A 20,199-nucleotide genomic window follows, 5' to 3' on the forward strand; every position below is an offset into this window, starting at 1 on the left:
TCATGGTAAGATTTTTTTCTTGCTCTCGGGAGTACATAGTAAACACTTGAAATTAGAGCCTGGTTTCTCCTCAAAGCAGGAATTTCAATGCTTAGGAACACAAGGTAGGGCTGTGAGGAGCTTGTGTCAAGTCTGGGTGCTCTTACAAGAGTGCAAGCTGTTTACTAACACGGTGTAGAAATGCAAGTGCCTGTTTGGGTAGGAAGTCCACTTCATTCACCTACAAAGGGATCTTCTACTTTCTGGATTCAGGAGAGGCCAAGTGAGCCATCTCACTGGAAGCAAAAGCTCAGACTGAAGTTTGAGCCAACAGGTGTCCCTTTGCACTTGACTCCGGAGCTGGGAATATTGAATGGAGAGAGCCTTTCATCTCTGTGGTCAGAGAGAATTTGGACAGCGGCTTGAAACTTGGCCTTAAATACATGAGGAAAAGCAACATAGCCTCAGGCCAGTGACTCCCTAAGCAGAAAGGGAGCCTTGACCTCTACAGTCTGCTTGGAGTTTCTTTTCCTCCCCTGTAGTTATTAGTCCAACTGTGTGCTAATGTGCTCTTTAAGCACTTCTAGCAGTGAGCTGGGGTCGAAGTTCAGAGTTGCCTGAAAAAAATGAGTGTCAGGGGGGTGAGTTTGGCTTTCAAGTCACGGTTAAAAAGAAGGAGATAGAGAACTTTGTTTTGAGGCCCTTTTTTCATAAGTATCAAGAGGTGTTGTTGGCTGTGGCTTAGCTTGAAGCAGAGCTAAGGAAATAGAAGGCAATTAGGAGCCAGGTTGTGTATCCAGTGTAGGACTAGAGCTTAGTCCTGGCTGTAGTTGCTGAGATGCCTTGTCCTTGTCCTCCTGAGCTGGCCAGGGAGTTCCCAGGCTCTGAGAGCAGCCAGGACTGTATGTAGCTGAGGTACAGGTAAACGTATTGCAACATCTCTTGGGAAGATTGCGAGACTTCATTCCAGGGAACTTGCTTCATTACCAAAGTAAACAGCACTTCTCCAAGTGGCTTTTCCACAGACATTGGCTATTAGAGCTCTGGCAAGAAAAGCTGTTTCTGTCAGTCCTGCCAAGCTTTTTGCTTTGGAGTAAACAAGCTCAATCTTGGTGGTAACCAAGCCATGGCCTAGTGAGACTGGGGATGGATTACAACTCCCTTTTGAAAGCCATTAGCCTCTTCTTCCAGAAACCTTTCTCTCTACAGTCTGTGTTTTGGGGGAAGCACCAGGTTTTCTCTTTGTTAGGCTAAACCAATGCTAGTGTAGGCAATGGAGCTGTTCTCCCTCTTTCCTCCCCAGCTTGCAGGCCTGACAGGAGTGAAAATATGAGCGTAACTTGTCAATTCCATCTGTTGTGTACTTTTGATACTCTGCTTACTGAGTGGACTGGAGGGTATTTTCCAAAAATTAGCAGTTAGGAACTGGAAAGGCAACAGTGGAGGGCAGACTTCATAGAAGACTTGTTCCTTGCTAAGTGGTTATGTTACAGCCAGGTTTTCTGAGAGGTAGAGCAGCCAGCAGCTCCATTGCAGACAAGACTTTTGCTCTGGGTCAGTCACATGCAGCACTGCTGGGTGGCTGGACTGAGCAGTGCTCACTAGCAGAGCAGAGCTTTTGTGTGCCTGAGAGACGGTGCTGTCCTGTGCTGGGCAGGAAACTGCCTGTGTTCCTTGTGCTGACTTGCTGAGCACTTTGAAATGTTTTCTGTGTTTGCTGTGTGTGAGAAATTTAGTGCAGGGGACTGAGGGCTCATCTGGCTGTCTAGGAATGGCACTGGTCTTTGTAAATCCAGCACTGATGTACATGAAAAAAGTTAAAATTTGCTTGGTTGTGTTTTAATCAATTATGAATTCTCGCAAGAAGTGATGTATTTTTTCTACTTGAACTGTGGCCTTGGCTAATAAGAGCTTGCTGCTAGCTTCCTGATAGAATTGTGAGGCACAAGCACCATCCAGACATTGCAGTGTCCAGTGGATTGGTTGCTTAAAAAAACCCACAACAGATGGGTGGAACTGCATGTCTGGAAATCTCTTGCTGTCCAAGGATGCTGTGCTTTTATGGCAAGAATCTGATCTGCTGCAGGGCAAGGCCAAAGATAATTTTTATTGTGGATCCTGCACAGCCAGGTCTGCTCTTCAGGATATACATCACCTGGCTTTTGACCTTCTCCCCTCACCCTGGAGTTACCTGCCTTTCCCTGAGCATGCCCGGGTTCCTGGTCCCACATCTTATTAATAAGTTGTGCCTCCAGATTTTTCTTGACCTTCCACTGGCAATCTTCCTTTGACAGGAGAGCATCTGTGTCCTTGTCACTTGTAGCTGTCTCAGCTGAGACCTGGAGGAGGAGCCTGACATTCTTGCACAATTCTGTGCACACAGGGCTGATTTGGCAAGGTATTTTTGATATCCAGATCAGTATCCAGGGATAATGTGATGGTCATGTGTGCTTGCACAATTCCTTCCTCTTTCCTGAGTGTTTTGTTCTCCATGACTATTGTAGAAAGAACGATAGCTTGTCATGGTGGTGTGCTCTGTTGTGTATTTATGGGGCTTTTGAGTGTTTTGCAGTTGTCCATGATCAGAGCAGCTTCCTGTCTACTTTGGGACTTCACTTCCCTGCTGCTGCCCTCCTCCCAGCATGCCCCTGTTCCCTCTGAGCAGTAGCAGATGGTACTTTGAATTTAAGAAGTTTTCTTTTCCGTGGTAAATCCAGATGTACATGGACATCTTTGAAGGTGTTTGTATTGACTGGCCACAAGTAGATGTTGTGCAACAGTTTGCCTCATCCGCCTTTGAGTTGTTTGATGCCCTCTGCAGTAACTGCAGTTACTGGAGTAACTGGTGTAAAGGTTTAAGTTACTAAAGTACCTTTGGGCATTTTTTATAGCAGTGTACTTACCTGGCCTGTTACCGCTGCCGATACCTTGGTGAACTACCTGAGCAGGCAGGTCTGAAGTCAAGGTTGTGAACTGGGACATGTGCTTGCCCCTTCTTGAAGAGGTTTTCCCAATGCCCTAGTGGTATGTCTCGCTCCAGAGAGCACTCCTGCAGTCACGTGGCTCCGGAGGCATTCCCCTGTATGGGAAGCCATGGCTGTCCTTGGTGACAGCTGAAGGCAGTGAGTGCTCCCAGAGCCAGGGCTGCTTGTCGCTGTCTCTGTCGGACTCTGTTCACATGAGGGACATCAGTGGATGGAAGGGTCAGATCGTCCTTAATAAGCAAACCTGGATTCCTTCTCCTTTCGTGCACAAAGCTGTGCATACCTATCGTTCCTGTGCTGGTTACACCTTCCCTGAGCCAGTAATCCTCCTTTGCTGCAGGTCTGGCTTTGCCTGTGACTTACGCCTGTGAATGTCAGAGGGAAACAGCCATTGTTTGCTTTCTGTGGGTCTAGGACCAAAGCCAAGGAAGCAGGATTTGTGCCTTTCTCAACCGAAGAAGACCTGTGAGGTGGCACATCCTAAGTCCAAGGTAGAGAAATGCTTTCAAAATACATTTTCCTAGTAAGGAGAGTAGCGGTTTTTTGTGAGGAAGAACAAGTCTTCATTCATAGGCTTTTTGTGTCAGAAAGACAGGAATCAGAAAGATAGCCAATCCTCAGCTGAACATTTTCTGACTGAAATAATACAGCCCGTTCTCTTTGCATTTTGGGACAAAAAGCAAAGCTAAATAGTCTGAGGGTCTGATTTAATCCAGCATTCCCAATATGTCTTACCCTAGATATGATACCGTCATTCCAGCATCACACATCCTAATTCAGATAACACCATCATTGCTTCTAACTGCCTTGGGGTTCATGCCTACTGACACTTTGGTCCAGACTTTGGACCAGCTTCCTTCTTTGGGTGTGATTTTCCTTACACAGCTGGCAATGAATTCCCTATTTGGGCATCAGATAGAAGTCACAGGCTGAATTAAATCACGTGTGATGCTTGAAACCTGCTAATCTTCCAAAGCATAAGGAAGTACATGTTTTGTCATCAATTACATTATTTTTGCTTAGGAAAGGAAACCTGCAGGTAACCAGTTAAAAACCCAGTGAAAGAGAAATTACTTTTACATGTTGAAAGTGATGAATATATTTTAAAATATCTCCATTAGAGCACGCACAGCCCCTGTCAGTGCAGAGTCTTAGCATCTCAGAAGAGTCTCAGATTGTACAATGTGCTGGCAGATCTGCCTTGCTCTCCTGGCATCCCTGCTGGGATGGTGATGTGAATTGCTGGTGATGGAACAAGGACTGAGCCTGCTAGCTGTGCCCAGTGTTACCCACCAGGCTTCCCTTCCTCTTGCATTGTTTGCCCCCACACTTGTAAGTAGCGTGGTTTATGTTCAGCAATGATTAAAGGTGCACTCAGCAAATGCAGGTGGAAAGAGCTCCCAGTGAAACTTGCAAGTGTAATTTGGGTAGGCACAGAGTTAGTGTGGCTGATACCTGTCTGCATTGCCTTCAGACTTAATCTGGCTCCTTCCAGTTAGAAGGCACTTTCCTGTCTTATGCCCAGAGATGATTAGTGCTGGGAATGAAAGGCAGACACCTCCTGGGTGGAGCAGAGCGGAACAAAACCAACCCAGGGCTTAGGGCAACAAATGTCCTGTCAGGTCTCAGGCCCTCTCATTTATGATGAAAGCTTTTCAAGAACATGAACAGCAGCCATGTGTCTTAATCCTTTAGGTTGTTGTAGACAAGTTAGCATATTGCCTGGAAAAGAGAGCAGCAGTTGGGATTTCAGTTGGAAGGGGGAGTGAGGTGGAAGGACAAGGGAGCAGAGTCAAGCAAAATGGACCAGAATGAGGACAGGATTTGGCATCATGACTTCCCAGCAGATACCCCTGCCATGGAAAAATAGTAACTTCCCTTTCAGTTTTAAAGACTTACCTGGGATAATTGCCATGAGTTGTGTTATCACCTATGAAGGAGCTCTTTAATAGCTACATTTGATAAATACCTCTCATATCACCACAACTATTAAGGAAAGGCATAGCAAAGAATACTAAAGCACAGTGAGGCATATTCAGGAATGGCCCATGTGCTATCCAAGTGAATATCACAATGCCAGTGCATACCAGGTTCAGGGCCTTTAGCAGACTCAGAGGAAGCACCTCTTCTCTGTCTGTGCTGGCGGAGAGACTTGGGGGAATACTGATGCAGTGATGCACTCTGTGGTGTGCATAAAGCCAGAAACCCTTCCCAGGACTTGGAGAAGCTGCTGCTAGCAGCAGCAGGAAGGAGAAAAGGATCCCCTTAGCATGGCTGCACACTTCTTGTTCTCAGTCACATTTAGTCTTTTGAGTTTACGAGACACCACGTAAAAAAGATATGTTGCCATTAGCTAGGTATCTGTGCGTTTAGACAATAAAGATTTGAAAGAAGGCATGAGATCCACAGACAAAAATGCTCATCAGTTTCTAACCTTTAATTAGGGGCACAGAAACTGCTGTTGTAGCTGCGAGCTTGGTGACTGCAAAAAGATAGCCAGGGAAATTTTGTATTTGGAGAGGTCTCTGTGCACATGTGAGGGGGTTTCTACTTGCAGTGGAAGATGAGCAATGACTGCTTTTATACCTGGTCCTTCGTTTTCTATTTAAAAAAAAAAAAACCAAAACAAAAACAAAAAACCAGAAATAAAAGATCATTAGCACTTCTTCTTCTCTGTTCTATGTCCATCCCAGCAGTGCAGACTGGAATTGAACTGGTTTTTCTGTGGGCTGGCACGATTTACATAAGAAATCACTTACTGCAATGCTAATGAGCAAGCAGTGCAAGACACAACAATGTGTGTCTGTTAGCAAAACTCCCAGCAAAAGTTGGTACGGGGTGTTGAGCAGTGATGGTGGGATGCTTGGTAGTCATCAGCCCTGTCACACCTGCATCCCAGCCTGAAGTTTGTCACAGATTTAGGGGGAGCTCAAGGAAAAGAGCAGTGTTCAGAAGATAACATTGTTTTGCTGGGGTCTGAAAAATTCTGCTTTGACACAATTAAAGCATTTCATAATTCTTTTTTCTGAGATAATCTTGGCTTGTGCTGAAAGCACCTTTGGTTCAGAAGACATACGTGGCTAACTGAGGCCTTGTTGGTGCATCTGGCATATAGTTTGAACACATGGCTTGACTTTACATCCTTTTCTCTGTTAAAACTTCTGGTTTTATCTGATTCTGAGTCTACTTAAACCATGCTCACTGTTAGGCTGTTTCATCTTCAGGATGTGTTTAAGTCCCTGCTCTGCTGCAGAGCGTGTCACATGAAGCTGTTATATGCTGAATCCTAAGTGGGAGTTGGATGTGTTGCCACTGAAATGACTCTGTGCTTTTCCACCTCACACCAGTGTTGCACAAGGGACCCTAAACGAATCCCTCTTCCATATCCCAAGCAATTGTGCTACAATTCAGCACGGTGATTGAATATCCAAGGTCTGGCTGGTGCTGGGGAGATCCTCCACAGAATGGGAAACTCACAGCAAAACAAGGCAGCTTGTGTTTTCTTGGGAGGAGCCAATTAATAACCAACTTTATCTTCATCAAGTGTTCCCAACTTTAATGAAGGCCGAAAGCCTTTTGTCCCCTTGCTCAAATTTCATCACAGCTGTCCCCTGGGCTCAGTGTGCAAGCCAGTGTGGAGGGAGCTCTTTGGAAAGAAGCCAGCTGGTCTGCCAGGAGATTGGATCCAGTTGCATCAGCATGGGAGCAGGAATGCTCCCAGGGCTGGCGGGACCAGTCCTGACTGGTTTTCCAAAGCTCCTCCCACAAGAGCTCCTACAAGGACATCCACTTACCTCACCAAAACCTGGGTGATCCAGGGATCCTGAAAGTAGAACAGCTGTTACCTGGCAAAAGCAGGGAAGGGATTAACCCTTCCCTGAGCTCCAAGCCTGGTGACAGGGTGGAATGGTAAGTGAAACAGCACAGAAGTGCTCCAAGCTGTACTGTCTGCCACCGTCATGGCTATAGGACTATCGCAGACTAACATCTACCAAAACAAGGATGAGCCAGGCCCTTGTTTAGTGGAAGATGAAATCAATAGGTCTGTGCTGATTAACTGCTGATGCTGCAGATAACTTTATGGAAAGCATTCCAGCCTTTCAGAAAGACTGTCTGAGACTGACTTCTTTGTGCAGGGTTATCAGCACTCGTGACTTCACTGTGAACCTGTCCATCAGCCATGGTGCTTCAGTGCTAGTGTTTGGTCTTTTGTATGAGCACTGTTTCAGTATGAAGTTTGGAGGGAGCTCAAAGTATTTTCTGCATGTAATTGTACATGTGTGCATCAGGACTGAGTATCCACAGTTGCTTGGCACTGCAAAAGCACTACACCAGGCCACTCCCTTCAGGGCCCCAGTCCCTGGAGATGCTTAATTACACAAAGGCCTGGCTTCTGGCTTAGAGGCATGGCCTGGGAACCTAAAGTTTCACATACCTCTTCTGAGCAAGGACATTTATGGCCCCTAGGACCAGAAGGGATGAAGTTCAATATACGACTTAAATGTTACCCTGCAGACTTTTGGAAATAGCAAGACTTAACTCTGTTTCCTCTCCTGATTTTTAGAGTCAACGTCATGATTTGGGTGGTCCATCTGCCAGCTGTAGCATGGCTTAAGTTGGGAGCCTGAGCCCGTGAGTGAGAAGTCATCTTTCATCCTCAGCAGGTAAGTTCCCATCTCCCATGCAGGCAGCACAGGAGTGGGATATGGGGCGACATTCCAGCCCAGCTGATCTCGTGTGCTCTGAAGGAAGTAGGACAGGAAGCAGACAAACCCTCAGGCCTGTTTATGAAATATTCCTATGCAGCAACTCCCAAAGTGAAATGTAGGAAGGCTCACAGTTAACAGGGGAGGAGGAAGCAGGGCTTGTGGGGAGGCAGTTTGCTAATGCCATGACCTATGCCAAAAGAAGCCTGACAATTGCTTCTTCACCCCCCTGCTTTTCTAATGACTATTGGAAAGTCTTTCTCCAATGCAAAGTATCTGGGATGACTTTGTAGCACAGAGAACACTGATTAAACAGATGGTATCACCCACGAGCGCGGCTGAGCGCGGCTTGTACATGTCTTGGGGAGAAACAGGATATGCCACACAAGAGAGTGCTTTGCATGGGGTTGCTGTGCCCACACACCTTCTGCCGTGACCTGGCGTGGCGTGTCTGCCTGGCCTCCCAGAGCACACTCCTCCCAGCCCTGGGACACGGGGCTGTGCTCACCTGGCTGATTGCAGTGCAGAGGCCTGGCCGAGGGGATGGGGGCCGCTGGGCACTGAGCAGGAAAGAACTACTGGTAGTGGGGTTTTTCTGTGCTGCTCTGCCAAGAGGGGGTCACTCTGCCTGGAGTGTAGTCTCCTGGGACCTCTCATTCCTCCTAGCTATGCTCTGTCCTGTAGGCAGTGTGGTACTGCCATGTGTGTGAATAGCTGTTCCCCTCAAGACATGTGCCCTTCTGAGCATGTGTTGCAGTGTGTTTCCTCGTGAATGCCAACCCTCTGCTTTCCCTGCCTTGGGAAGCTGAGACTGATGGTGCTTCGCATCTTTAAGCATCATCTTCTCACCACCCCTGTCAGATCTGTGGAATGTACTTCACTTTGTCAGGGAACCAGCACAGTTAAGTGGGGAATTCGTCCCTGACACAGACAAAGACATGACAGTTGCAGGATCTCCCATGAGCCTCAGCTCTGCGTGCACATTTCTAACTTGTGTGATTCACTTGTGACCACTGAGAGTCCTGTTAGTGTAACAGCACCTCTCTGATGTCCTGGCCCAGCCGCAGTGGGATGGGGATGCCTCTCCTGGACATCTTTGCTGTCTCCTTCAGGCCTGTGCTCTCTACGCTCTTTCCTGCTTTTTATCCAAAGTGATGTGCTCATGGCTGTTGTGGTGAGGGGAAGGTTGGCTGGGGGTTCCAGCAAGGTGCAGGCAGGTTTGCAGTGTCTGGGGTGTTATCTCCTATGGGCTATGGAGCCTTCCTTGAAGAGATTAGGCAAGCAAGACCTCATCCCACTGCAACAGGAGCACTGTGTGACCTCCTTTCAGAGCTGTAGGAAACCAGCAACAGGGCAGTGGCCAGTGCCTCGTGCTTCCTGCTCGTGTGCAGTTTTACTCTGATCAACTCTTGTTCGTTGAGCCTTCAAGATTCTTCCAACAGAATCAGAAAACACTAGGAGCACAGGAGTTAGTCTGGAGATTTCATGCCACTCTGCGCAGCCTCCTAGAAAAGTTTCTATCCCCCTCTGGCTAGGTGGGAGGGAGCCAAATTCTCCCTTGGTGATGTGCCCTCAATACAGAACTGTTTCTTCTCCTCCTCCCAGCTGATGAGGCATGAGCTGCAGTGTACAAAGGGGGCACTGAGCCAGGCTTGGAAAGCCAACCTCCCCGTTCGTATTGTCTTCCTGATGCAATCCCACACCTGCCTCCCAGTGCTGGTGCAACCAAAGTCTGGCTGCCTCTGCTCACTACCTGGTCTGAGCCACATTGGTTAGAATTCTGGCTGTCAGAGTTTAGCCTCCAGAAGAGAGAGTCCCAGTAAAGGTCTCAGTCAAGCCAGGCCTTTCTCAGAGGTGTCTTCTGCAGTCCTGTAGGATTTTTAGTGAGTCACTGGAAAACAGGAGGTAAAGAGAATTTGCCATGGGAAATACCATGCAGTCATCTATTCCCAGCCTGCTGCCGTGGGTTTGTTTCTTTCTGTGCTACCAGGACAAGGTGCAGAGTCCCTGCAACTGGTTCTCACCCATCCACTATTTCAGGATCTAGGTGTATCTCCTTAGTAGCAAAAATTTATATAGGTTAATTCCCACACTCCCAATGAATGAATCATTAAGGGAACAAAGAAAGGTGCCTCCTTTAAAGTATCACTGCCACCTGCATTATGAACATACGCCCAGGTTTACCTGTGCATATTTAACCCCTTATCAGAGCAAATAAGTGACAGTCAGCTCTGGCACTGGCTGCACTTCTGACACGGATGGCAGGAGGAGACACGTTCTTACACTTGAAAGTGATGTGCAAAACTCAAGAGAAAGCTGGGAAAAAAACCCAAAGCCCCATATAGGATTCATTCAAGCACGAAGCTAGACCTGACCAGAGGTATGTCCCACCTCCCACACCCTTTGGTTTGCAGGCATGTTGAGGAGGAGTGATACCCTGCAGAAATGCTCAGCATCCCTGAAACTGAGCTGGAAAAATGTCCCTGCCATTAGGTAAGCCTGAAAGCCTCCTTGCTGGTAACTGATGAGCACTCAGAGGGGAGCAGCTGATGGTCAAAGCCAAAGGATGCAGTAGCTTCCAGGGAGAGCAACTTGTTTCTTCCTGAGTGCAAGTAAGAACGGCATCCCTTTCAGCTGAGAGCTGCAGATTGGCCCAAACTGCAAGGGGGAGGAAGGGGATGGCTCTATCTCCTGTGTGTTTTTCCCACTTGGTTGGGTTGTCAGTATACAGTCTGGAAGAGGTGTGCCCCAAGGATGTGAAAGGAGATAAGCCACTGAACTGTATTAGCACATGAAAGAAAAAGCAGTGGGAGCTTCCAAAGGATGGCAAAGGTTCAAAACCTGCTCTCAGAAGCACATAGTTGTGGATGATTTTACTGCAGCACACTCCTCCAGCCGGAGGTGTGGAAACGGAGCGTGAGATGAGAACAGAGCACAAAGTGAGTAATGCCAGTGCCATTCTTAGTAAGGAATCCTATTTTTAGTACGGATTGGCTTGGAATATAAATGGCTTTAAAATCAAAGAGCCAGTGAAAGGAGAACTCCAGTGAAAGGCACTGACTGCAGAGATCAAAGTACAACTTCCCTAAAGAAGACCCTGAGACACATGATGGCAGACACTGACTCGGGTAGGCTCTTTAGCCCCGTGTTCTACACTGCTGCTGAACCATTCCTCTTCCTTTCAGGCATCATTAGAGGCAGAATCCCCAGCTTCTCTCTTGGTCCCTGCTCTCTGCAAGCACCCAGTAAAGGGCTGTGCTTCCAGGGACTCCATCTGGCACCCAAATGAGAGCCACATAAATAGAACAGGTACGGTCTCTCACAGCGACTCAGAAATGGGTAGTCTGGCTGATGGCTTGTATGTGTGCTGCAGACATGGCTGTGATTTCTGAAGAGCTAATGCCCTGGCTCATCTGGAGGACATCTAGAAATCCTGGGCAAATATCCAGAGGCCTCATATTCTAACTGAATACCATTTCCCAGCAGCAGAGGAGGAACAAACTACGGAAACCCTGGGAATTAGTGGGACCTACTGTGTCCTGCACTGTTTGTTCTGTCACTTTGCCTCAGTTAACAGATACAGAGGTGACTTTTCCCCATCTGTTTTTTCATAGTCCTTTAGTGTAAATAACAAACAAAATATCTCTCTCCATTGTCATATTAGGGCGTGTCTGTGATCCAGGGCACCTTTCAGAATGGCCTTTGCTGTAAGAGAAGCTGTTTGGTTGTTGAAGGTAGAGGGATCTCAGAGGTGGTTCAGAACCACTCTGGAAAGCCTGTGGTGGAGAAGGAAGGGCTTAGGGGCTTCTTGCTTGGTTTTTCCTTTGCTGTACAATATCAGAGGTACCATTTGGGATTCCTCACCTTTTCTCAGTGGTGGGACATGATGCAAAATGAGGAAGTTTAGTCAGATGGGGCAGCCACGAGCCCCGTAGGGAGCACAGCCAGTGTGCTGTGCAGCTCAGGGTTAGCAGAGGGACCCCAAGTGACCTCCCTGCTGCCAGCAGCTGCAGGAGATACTGCAGTTCACGTGAGAATGTTCAGGTATGTGAAACAATGGGTGTGATCTGAAGGCTTGTGTGTTTGTTTTAGAGGTAAAGAAACACCGTTTAATACTTGGGTTGTTTTCCTTTGCTTAACTTATGATCTCACATGGGGAGACTCTGTAGGGAAATTCTGCCCTAGGATCAGCAGTGAGTGTTATTAGTGAAGTACCTGGCTGCTGGTCTGACAGTGATTGCAGCTGGGAGGTTTATTGGGGACCATACTGCTTTTCTTTCTTCTGATCTCAATAGCTGTCTAGCAGATCTGTGAAGTTGGTCCAGGAAAAAAGAAATGTTGCAATAAGGTCTAATTTCACCCTTTTCAATCCAGAAATATTTAATTTATTTTAAAAATTATTATTCAGTTTTTAAATTTTGTTTTTTTCATTTCTTGTAAAATGAAAAAATCACCCACAGAAACAGTATTTTGTTCCAAATAAAAGAAGACATTTTATTTGACCTGGGGTTTTGTCTTTGGATGTGTTTTTGCTTGGCTGAGGTGGCAGGAGAACATCCACTGTGAGGTGAGAGTTCTGCAGGCTGCCCAGTGGGGACAGGACACAAATCATGTGTGTGCCCGTACCTGCCCACTGATTCCCTCCACGCTGCACGTTATTGAAGGTATCTTTGTTTGCAGTGAGGTGACACAGGTGTATGGCTTTGTCCTTGCTGCTTATCCACCCAAACACGCCTCAAAGTAAAATGCAAGGGACTATAAATAGTTTGGGATCCTTTAAGGCAAAATGCAGGTGCAGCGTATCCACGTCCTTCGGTCCCAGTTTCACGGGTGACAGCAGAAATCCTGCTGAAATCTAGGATTGTTTTCTGAAGCCAAGAGCACACCCTGAAGTCACTAACTGTGGTGTTCCCCACTGATCTCCACAGGGCAGAGCTGGGCCCCTGCTGAAGGCTTCTGACAATGCTGCTCTGCAGTCGTGGATCTGGTCCTGTCACCTCCTGTGAACTCACTGTCTCACCACTTGAGAGACTGCAAGATCTGGCAGCTCTGCTCACCTCCAGCGTAAGTGCTTAACAGATACCCATTAGGAACTAAAGATACAGCATAACTAATGAAGTGGCCACTGCTCTTAATAACAAAGAGTGTCAAAATTTCATTAAGTTCTTGTTCTCTGTTGGGAAGGCAGGAAAGTACAGGTAGATAACTGCACTCATGTTTGGGGTTACCTGGGCAGTTTGCAGTGCACTGAGTCCTGATGTTTGTTTGTTCTTTGTTTCTCCTGGGATTGGGTCTGTGTGCAAATCCCTGGGTTTTTTTAAGGTATGCTCTTGGAATGTGGTGAGTGAGAGGAACAGGCCCTGCTGGGAGGACAGAAGCAGGATATAGTGGGCTCTTGGTTTCAGCAGGAGACAGTGAGGAACTGCCACGAGTCTGGGTGTGGAGGAAATACGTCGAGGCTCTGAGCCAGGGCTGGATGCCACTGAAAAGCAAGGAAAGCAGCAGTAGAGTTGGTAGGGTCTTGATGAAGCCACCTGTCAAGTACATCTGAGGTGGAGCAATAACAGGCACTGTAAAGCCAGCCCACAGAAAAGGAGTATGGTAGTGGAGACAGCAGAGATAGGCAGAGTCAGGAATGATACCTCTGTCAGCACAGGGCTGCTCTAGTGCAAGCCAGAAGTTTGGCTTTTGTACTGGCTTCAACTTGGGAATGGGAGAAGAATGGTGCCTTTGTGCACCAGCAAGTTCTACCTGGAGATGCCAAAACACATAGTTTATGCTGGACTAACCTGGACGTGTCAGTGTTGCTGAGATGCTGCCTGAGCTTCCTCTGCTCTAAGGGTTGAACTGATCAGCTGGGCTCTTTCTTACAGGGCTGCAGCCAGAGAGCTACGAGTGGTCTGAACGTCCTACAAGGAGATCAAAGGCACTGTGTCAGCCCAGCTGCAGGCTGAAATAAGGCTTTGGTCCTGGTCAAGCAAAGCCATTGGATTGGGCTCAAACTAGCCCCAAAGAAATATTCAGGGAATATTAACATATTGTGAGGCAGTGAAGGAGTTGCTTGACTTCGTTTTTTCCCTCCCTCCCTTTTCTATTTGCAGGAGAAGGTATTACTCAGGACAGAGGAATGAGGAAAGTGCAAGACATGATCTCCTGATATAAATGACAGGGCCCATCCTATAGAAACACTTATGCTCTTCCATTGAGGAGGTTGTTTGGGTCTTGGGAGAATAAGACAAGTCAATAATTGAAGCTGAGGCTGGGCAAAAAATGAGCTGCAAAAGCCCCAGCCCTTTTCTCCATGAATGGGAAGAAGCCAAAACTTTTCAGAAGTTATTGGAAACTGTTGTAAAGCAAGGGGCCATTCAGAATGTGGGTGATGGAGCAGGGAGGCCATGGGATCTTTTTTTAATGCAGGTGTGTGTACAGGAGCTTGGCTTCCACGGGACTTCCCGAGGTGTGCAGGTACCCATCGCTGCTGAAGGCCAGCTCTCAAGCTGTGCACAAGTCACCATGTTTTTGCTGCTGTTTCACCTCCCAGAGCCCAGCAGATTCTGCACTGGCCAAGGACTCTGCAGTTGTCTGGGTTTGGGGTTTTTTTCTCTTTGTGGCCCTGCAGTCTGTCTGCAAGGGGATTCCAGGAGCACCTGTGTCTCTCGATGCTCGCGTGCTCTGTCCCACACGTGTCTGCAGACGTGACTCTGTGTCACAGGCTGAACCCAGCGAAGGAAAGGCCTTGTGTGCCCCATAATGACGTGGACGCTTTCCTGCCCTGCAATGGCTCAGCCCTTCTGCCAAGGTGCTGGGCCTTGCTTACAGAGAGACAGCAGGTGGGTGCTGGGGGACTGGCTGGCATTGCCCCTCCCAGGAGCCACACAGAGCTGTTCCTAGCTCCGGCCCAAGTCAGAAACAGGTCCCTTGGTTCCTTTATCCCAGCTTCACTGAGATATTTCAGGCATGCATGATATAATGACAGTGTGCTGCAGCCCAAAGGTGTGGTGGAAAATCTGGTTAAGCATGCTGGCTGAGCTACTCCATGGATTCTCAGCTGGGACATGCTGCAAGGCACAGCTCAGCACTGTTAACACAGGAAAGACAAGAGCAGCTTCTCCCTCACTTGAGCCTGAAGAAACCACATTTTTCCATTTTGATTTTTCCATCAGCTCTTGCATCCCTACGTAAGTGCTTGCCTGTGTGTTTGTACTTTTGCCTGTTAGGTGCTGTCTCATGTTTTTGTTACAATCATCTCTTGAAGCCCCATTTGTACAAACCCACTTGTTTCCGTTGGCTGCAGCTTTTGGAGACAAGTCATTCTCTCTCAGCTGCACAGCCTCTCTAGACTCAGACTGCTCCTTACCCCAACAGGAAACACTTCAGTGTAAGTCAGGTCAATATTAAGCCACGTTTTCCCACAGCAGTACAGTGCTTTATGAGCACTGTTTGCCTCCTTGTTATCCTCTCTGACCTAAGGCACCTGACCACAGCAGTGATAAGGTCCCCAAAGTCCTGTGTTCCTGTGCTGTACCTCGCAGGGGGATTGGCAGTGCACACTGGGGGACGTTGCCCTCAGGGGTGATGGAGTTCAATGAGGATCTGCTCTGTTATTCAATTAAAGAAAGTCCAACAGGGAGATCCAGTGGCATAGTTTGCTCTGTTAGATAAAAGCTCAGAAGGGGAAAAAAAAATCTGTTTTCTTTTCCAAAACTAATCAGTTCTTGTTTTCCTTGGAAAAATGGAAGTCTGTGAATCTGCAGAAACTGCACTTGCAATGGCAACTGCAAAAACATCAGGATTTTGAATATGTAAGCATGAAGAATTTTTGAACAAAGGGGAATAGGGAAATGGAGAGAAGCTGAACTTTTCAGCCCTCTTGCCTTGTAGTCTGACCCGGTGACACTGATGTTTCCTTTCGTAAGGCCTGCAAGTCCAGCGTGGTTTGGTGTTTGGTTGGGGCCAGGGAGTGTGGCCAGCTGTGCCAAGGCTGTGCTGGCAGACACACCCCTGCCCCTGCTCTCCACTGGCTGGCAGCTGGGGGCTCATCCCCGGAGCATCCCTGCAGACAGGGCTGTCCTGGCCCTGCAGCTGTGTGGGGAGATCAGAGCGACTCAGATAAAGATCACAGATAGAGCTAACTTCATTAACTTAGGCTTCTTCCAAAGGCTGCTGGGTCTGGGTGACTCTGTGTCTTTGGGTTGCACCATCCTCTGGGAGTGAGAAATCCAAGCATCTTCTCTCCTGGGACCTGGGAGGGGAGTGCTTCTTGTTCATGCTTGTGGTTTTCCATGCACAGAAACCTTCAGCAGGAGGGGAAATGCAACTGCCAGGCCTACTGACTGGCATAGGTTTTATTGCTGAGGGCTTAAGCTTCCTTGTTGCCTCGGTTTCTGTGTCTGTAAAATGAGATTAATCATCTTTGTCCTATAAGCTCTTTCCTGGAAGAGGAAAAGGATGAGAGTGGAGAGAGGTGTAAGTGCTAAGAAACACACCTGATGTGTGGCAAGGAGGCTGTTACTCAGAAGCTGTACTGAGGAACAGGAACAGGTTACCTATGCTTCCAAGGGCTGGTTTTGTATCCGGATCCTTAGAACTGCCCTTCTTGTTCTCTTGCACTGGGAAGATTGTCTCCCCCTGTGTAAACACACCTAAGTGCTTGCACAGGGGCAAATCCTCCACATCAACATTCCTCACCTTGTACTCTTCCTTTTGATAAACCTGATTATTTCTTTACCTTCATCCTCTCGAGCACTCGTGGCTCTTCCCACCTGGGCACTGTGAGCTGTTCATGAAAGCAGGCCCTTTATTCTGGCAAGTCTTTACCTAAACCATCAAAATGAAGCTTTGCATGGTGACAGGAAAAGGGAAATAAAACACCTAAGCCAGCAAAGGACTTGGAGGAGGACGAATGGCCCCACTTGCTGTAACTGTGAATGCACACCGGCTGAGCTGTGTTAGGGCAGCAATGCCAGGTACTGGGAATCAAATTTTGCTTGCATTCTCTTTGGCAGGTGGAGCACACACACCCCAAAGCCTCGGGAAACCCGAATTTAAACAAAGACCTTTGGCTCAGCATGGGACAGGGACTTAGAGCAGGAAAGGCCAAGGCCAGCTGCACTGTGCCCAGCCCCAAGATTAGCCTGTACTTGGACGTGGGCAGAAGTTTCTGCTAACATGAGCAGCAGGGAGGTGATCAGTCATACCAGCCTTGGGCTAGAGTCAAGTAGAACAAAACCCCAGGGTCTTCATATGGAATGTATGCAGAAGGGGACATATTCCTTAGCTCAAGAGCTTGGAGCTAGGAATGCACTTTTAAGTCAGCCTTTTGAAATTCAGCAACTTCAGCTGTAGAATCTCGGTCCAGAACTCCGAAACCATGGCATAAGTGTTGGCAATTTGCTTGTGTAACAATGACAGGAGTGGACAGGCTGATGGACATCTGCCTTTATGTGTTTCCTCCTTGCAGTCACAGTTCTTCGTTCTTGGCAACCATTTCCACAGCAGTGTGTAGATGAGAGTTCATAGATACACATTAAAAGGGAAGTGTGAACACACAGGCTTTTTAAAAACAAATCCAGTGAAAGAAGCCCTCTGAGCAACCACCAGGAGAACAGAAACACAAAAGGGTGGTTTCCCATTCAGGATATGGAATCATAGCTTAGAAGTGAACCTTTTCAGATATATTCAGGCTTTTGTGGGTCTGCCAAGCCAGGTCATTAAAGTTACTCCCTAACCACACACTTGTATTGTATGCTGATGACCTAGATGTTTCCTGCACAGGAGTTGGGCAAATTCTTCAGAAAAAATCTCGTTTTGGGTGGCTTTCTTTTAGTTGAAGTTTCACTGAGGGAACAGTTTCTGGATGATTCCCTCTCACTTAGCTGTTTATACAATGCCTGGGTATGAGAGGAGGGAAGACCCATATGCTGCTGGTGACAGCAGTTTCACTGTGTTATTTGCAGATGGCCAGACTCAGGAACTCTTCTGGTATTTGATTCTAAAACTTGTCTCACCGTTTCCTCTTTGTCTGTAATCTTTGTTAGGCTTAGCAGTCATCACAGAATCCCAGAATGGTTTGGGTTGGAAGGGACCTTAAAGCCCACACAGTTTCAACCCCTGCCATGGGCAGGGACAGTGTCTCTTGTCCTGTCACTACATACCTTTTCCAAAGTCCCTCTCCAGCTCTCTTGTAGCCCCTTTAGGTACTGGAAGTTCTCCCTGGAGCCTTAGATCCTGTATCACTAAGAGGAATAGTTATTAAAATCAATCAGGGAATTATTATAGCCCCAACAACTTGAATTATGCTTGTGCATGGAACACCAGTGTCATATTTGCATGCAAATGAATTTAGGTTGTTTATATTGTGTTGCTATTTACTGTGAGCAATGGTAATTGCTGGGCTGGGCAGAAGCTGTGCAGGTCATTTTGAGCTTGGATTCTGGAGGAGGAGAGCCTGCACAAGTGTATTATCTGTCGCATCATTTATCAGTCTCCTTTTAATGACTTTTGAAGGCACTGACAAATTTCATCTACATTTGACACTGGGGCAGAGGTTTTTGTGGTGAGGAGATTAAGGGACAAAGGACAGATGTGCCCAGTGAACATTAATTCCACTACTCAAAGAACAGCTTGTTTGGAATTAACCTCAGGAAATGCTCCTTTACTGGCACCAAACCTTCCTGCAATGACATGGTGATTGTGACAAGGTTTTACTGGAATCCTGGGAATTGTTCTGTTTCACCTTGCTGGACAGGGACGTTTGTCTGTGTCTTCCAAAACAGGGCTGCGCTTACATGTTTGTTAAGTTTTGAAAAGCCAAATCAGATCAAAATTCCTGAGCTGCTTCAGAGAGGAGGCACTTTGTGACCAGTGCTGTGTTCAGAAGATGGGGCAGATCCAGAAGAACTACTAGTCTGATCTTTAGAATAGTGCAGCCACACATCAACTCCATTTAGTCTTTAGAAACCACCGATCTTAAGTGCTGTTAGTAGTTAGGTAGAACTTGTATAGGCCCTGTCCCTCAAGATTAAATCCAATATTTCTTTTTCAGCTTGGAGGATGGAGGTAGTAGAAAGGAGATGCCTTTGAACATGAGCAGAATAACCAGAATACAGCACTTCATATACAGTACAAGACTGATTTTATGAGGTAAGGCTTCCTGATAGTTTGCAGCTCCTCCAAGGGGGTTCAGGTCACATTGCAGAGCAGTTTCTCACCTCAGGTCCATGAAGTCATTCATAACCATTCTCAAGACAGCAGGTGATCAGGTCTCTGGGCTTTCTCCCTGTCTGCAACACTGTAGATTCCCAAATAAATATGCAACACAGTGGCAGTCATAAAGTGGAAACTTAAGAGCAGTAATGTGAAGGACTTGCTTTTAAACCCAGCGTCACACATTTGGAGTGATGGCAGGAAGTTTTTATGTGAAGCCCAGTTACTCCTTGTCATTGCACAAACATCAGGTGTGCAGGGAATAAAGCAGGGATTTAACTGCACATGGCAGGAGCAGTCCACTCTGGAGGGAGCACTGCTCACAGAGTGACAGAAGGAGAACAACAGAGTCAGTTATGCTCAGGTGCTGCTTGTGCACGACTGCTCTCAAGGCCAGAGTAAAATAAAACTTAATCTGTGATCCCAGTGGGGATGAGGACAGATCTAGCTGGTCATGGCTTGCAAGCTTGTAACCTCTCCTTTCTCAGGTAAGTCCATGTAGCCTCTTTTCCTCCCGCTAGATGTGGGAAGTGTCAGTCTGCTGTAGAATCCCTCTGTGTTTGTGGATGAGTCAGATAAATGAGATACAGTTTTGACCAGAATAACTGTAGTGAAAAAAATAACACTTCTAACAAAATCCCCTTTTTTCAGGAAAACTTTTGTGCACACACCTGACATAGGGCCTGATGGGTCTGTTGGACTCATTACGGTTCCATTGAATTGTTCAGGTTGATTTTGTTCTTTCACATTCAAAACGTAAAAGTCACTTGACACTTTTTTCTGGATTGCTAAATGTCTTTGTCTGAATTTCCAGTATAACCAGAAGTGTTCCTAGATGGAAGTAGCAGGAGACAAGAAAAGATTAAAGGCCAAATTATATAAGGGGAGGAAAGCAAAACAATAATTTAAAAAAAAGTTTGTTTTCTTTCCATAAAAATATTTCAATTAAGTGCTTTTCCCCATCCCTAAGATGATGTGAGGTACTAAGAGGGAAGATGCATTTTATAGGTAAAAATTATGTAAAATAGCTATTATTTATTATCTTACTACTGCTATTTTTATGGGCTTCTCAAAGATGAGATTTGAATGGGGAAATGTAACTAAATGAAACGCTCCCAGAACTGAGCCTTTGCCTTGTACTCCTCATCAGCCTAATTCGAAGCAGTGTGAAGTCTGTTATTTGACATTACCTCGAAGGCAAATTTTTGTGCCAAATTTGAAATAAAAGGCTGTGATTTATATTTCCTACGTTTCATCAGAAACAGGGAATGTGCAAATCAAACAGAACTTCCTGTTTCCAACCTTTCAGCAAGTGCATGTTTCGG

The 20,199-nt window shown here is 46.8% G+C and overlaps 1 long non-coding RNA gene across 3 annotated transcripts in view; it reads left to right on the top strand.

Annotated features, from left to right (window-relative positions):
* The first annotated feature begins 7,536 nt into the window (after window positions 1-7,536).
* The window catches only part of LOC135412596 (uncharacterized), a 68,597-nt gene continuing 55,934 nt past the window's right edge, over window positions 7,537-20,199 (top strand). For 2 of the 3 annotated variants that reach the window (XR_010429762.1, XR_010429763.1), the window contains exons 1-4: window positions 7,537-7,627; window positions 12,598-12,733; window positions 14,382-14,499; window positions 18,714-18,811. This is a non-coding gene — a long non-coding RNA (uncharacterized LOC135412596). The remainder of the gene's footprint in view (window positions 7,628-12,597; window positions 12,734-14,381; window positions 14,500-18,713; window positions 18,812-20,199) is intronic. The other variant, XR_010429761.1, reaches the window with a different exon arrangement.

This window comes from Pseudopipra pipra, chromosome 4 (assembly GCF_036250125.1).
Source record: "Pseudopipra pipra isolate bDixPip1 chromosome 4, bDixPip1.hap1, whole genome shotgun sequence".
Classification (NCBI taxonomy): domain Eukaryota; kingdom Metazoa; phylum Chordata; class Aves; order Passeriformes; family Pipridae; genus Pseudopipra; species Pseudopipra pipra.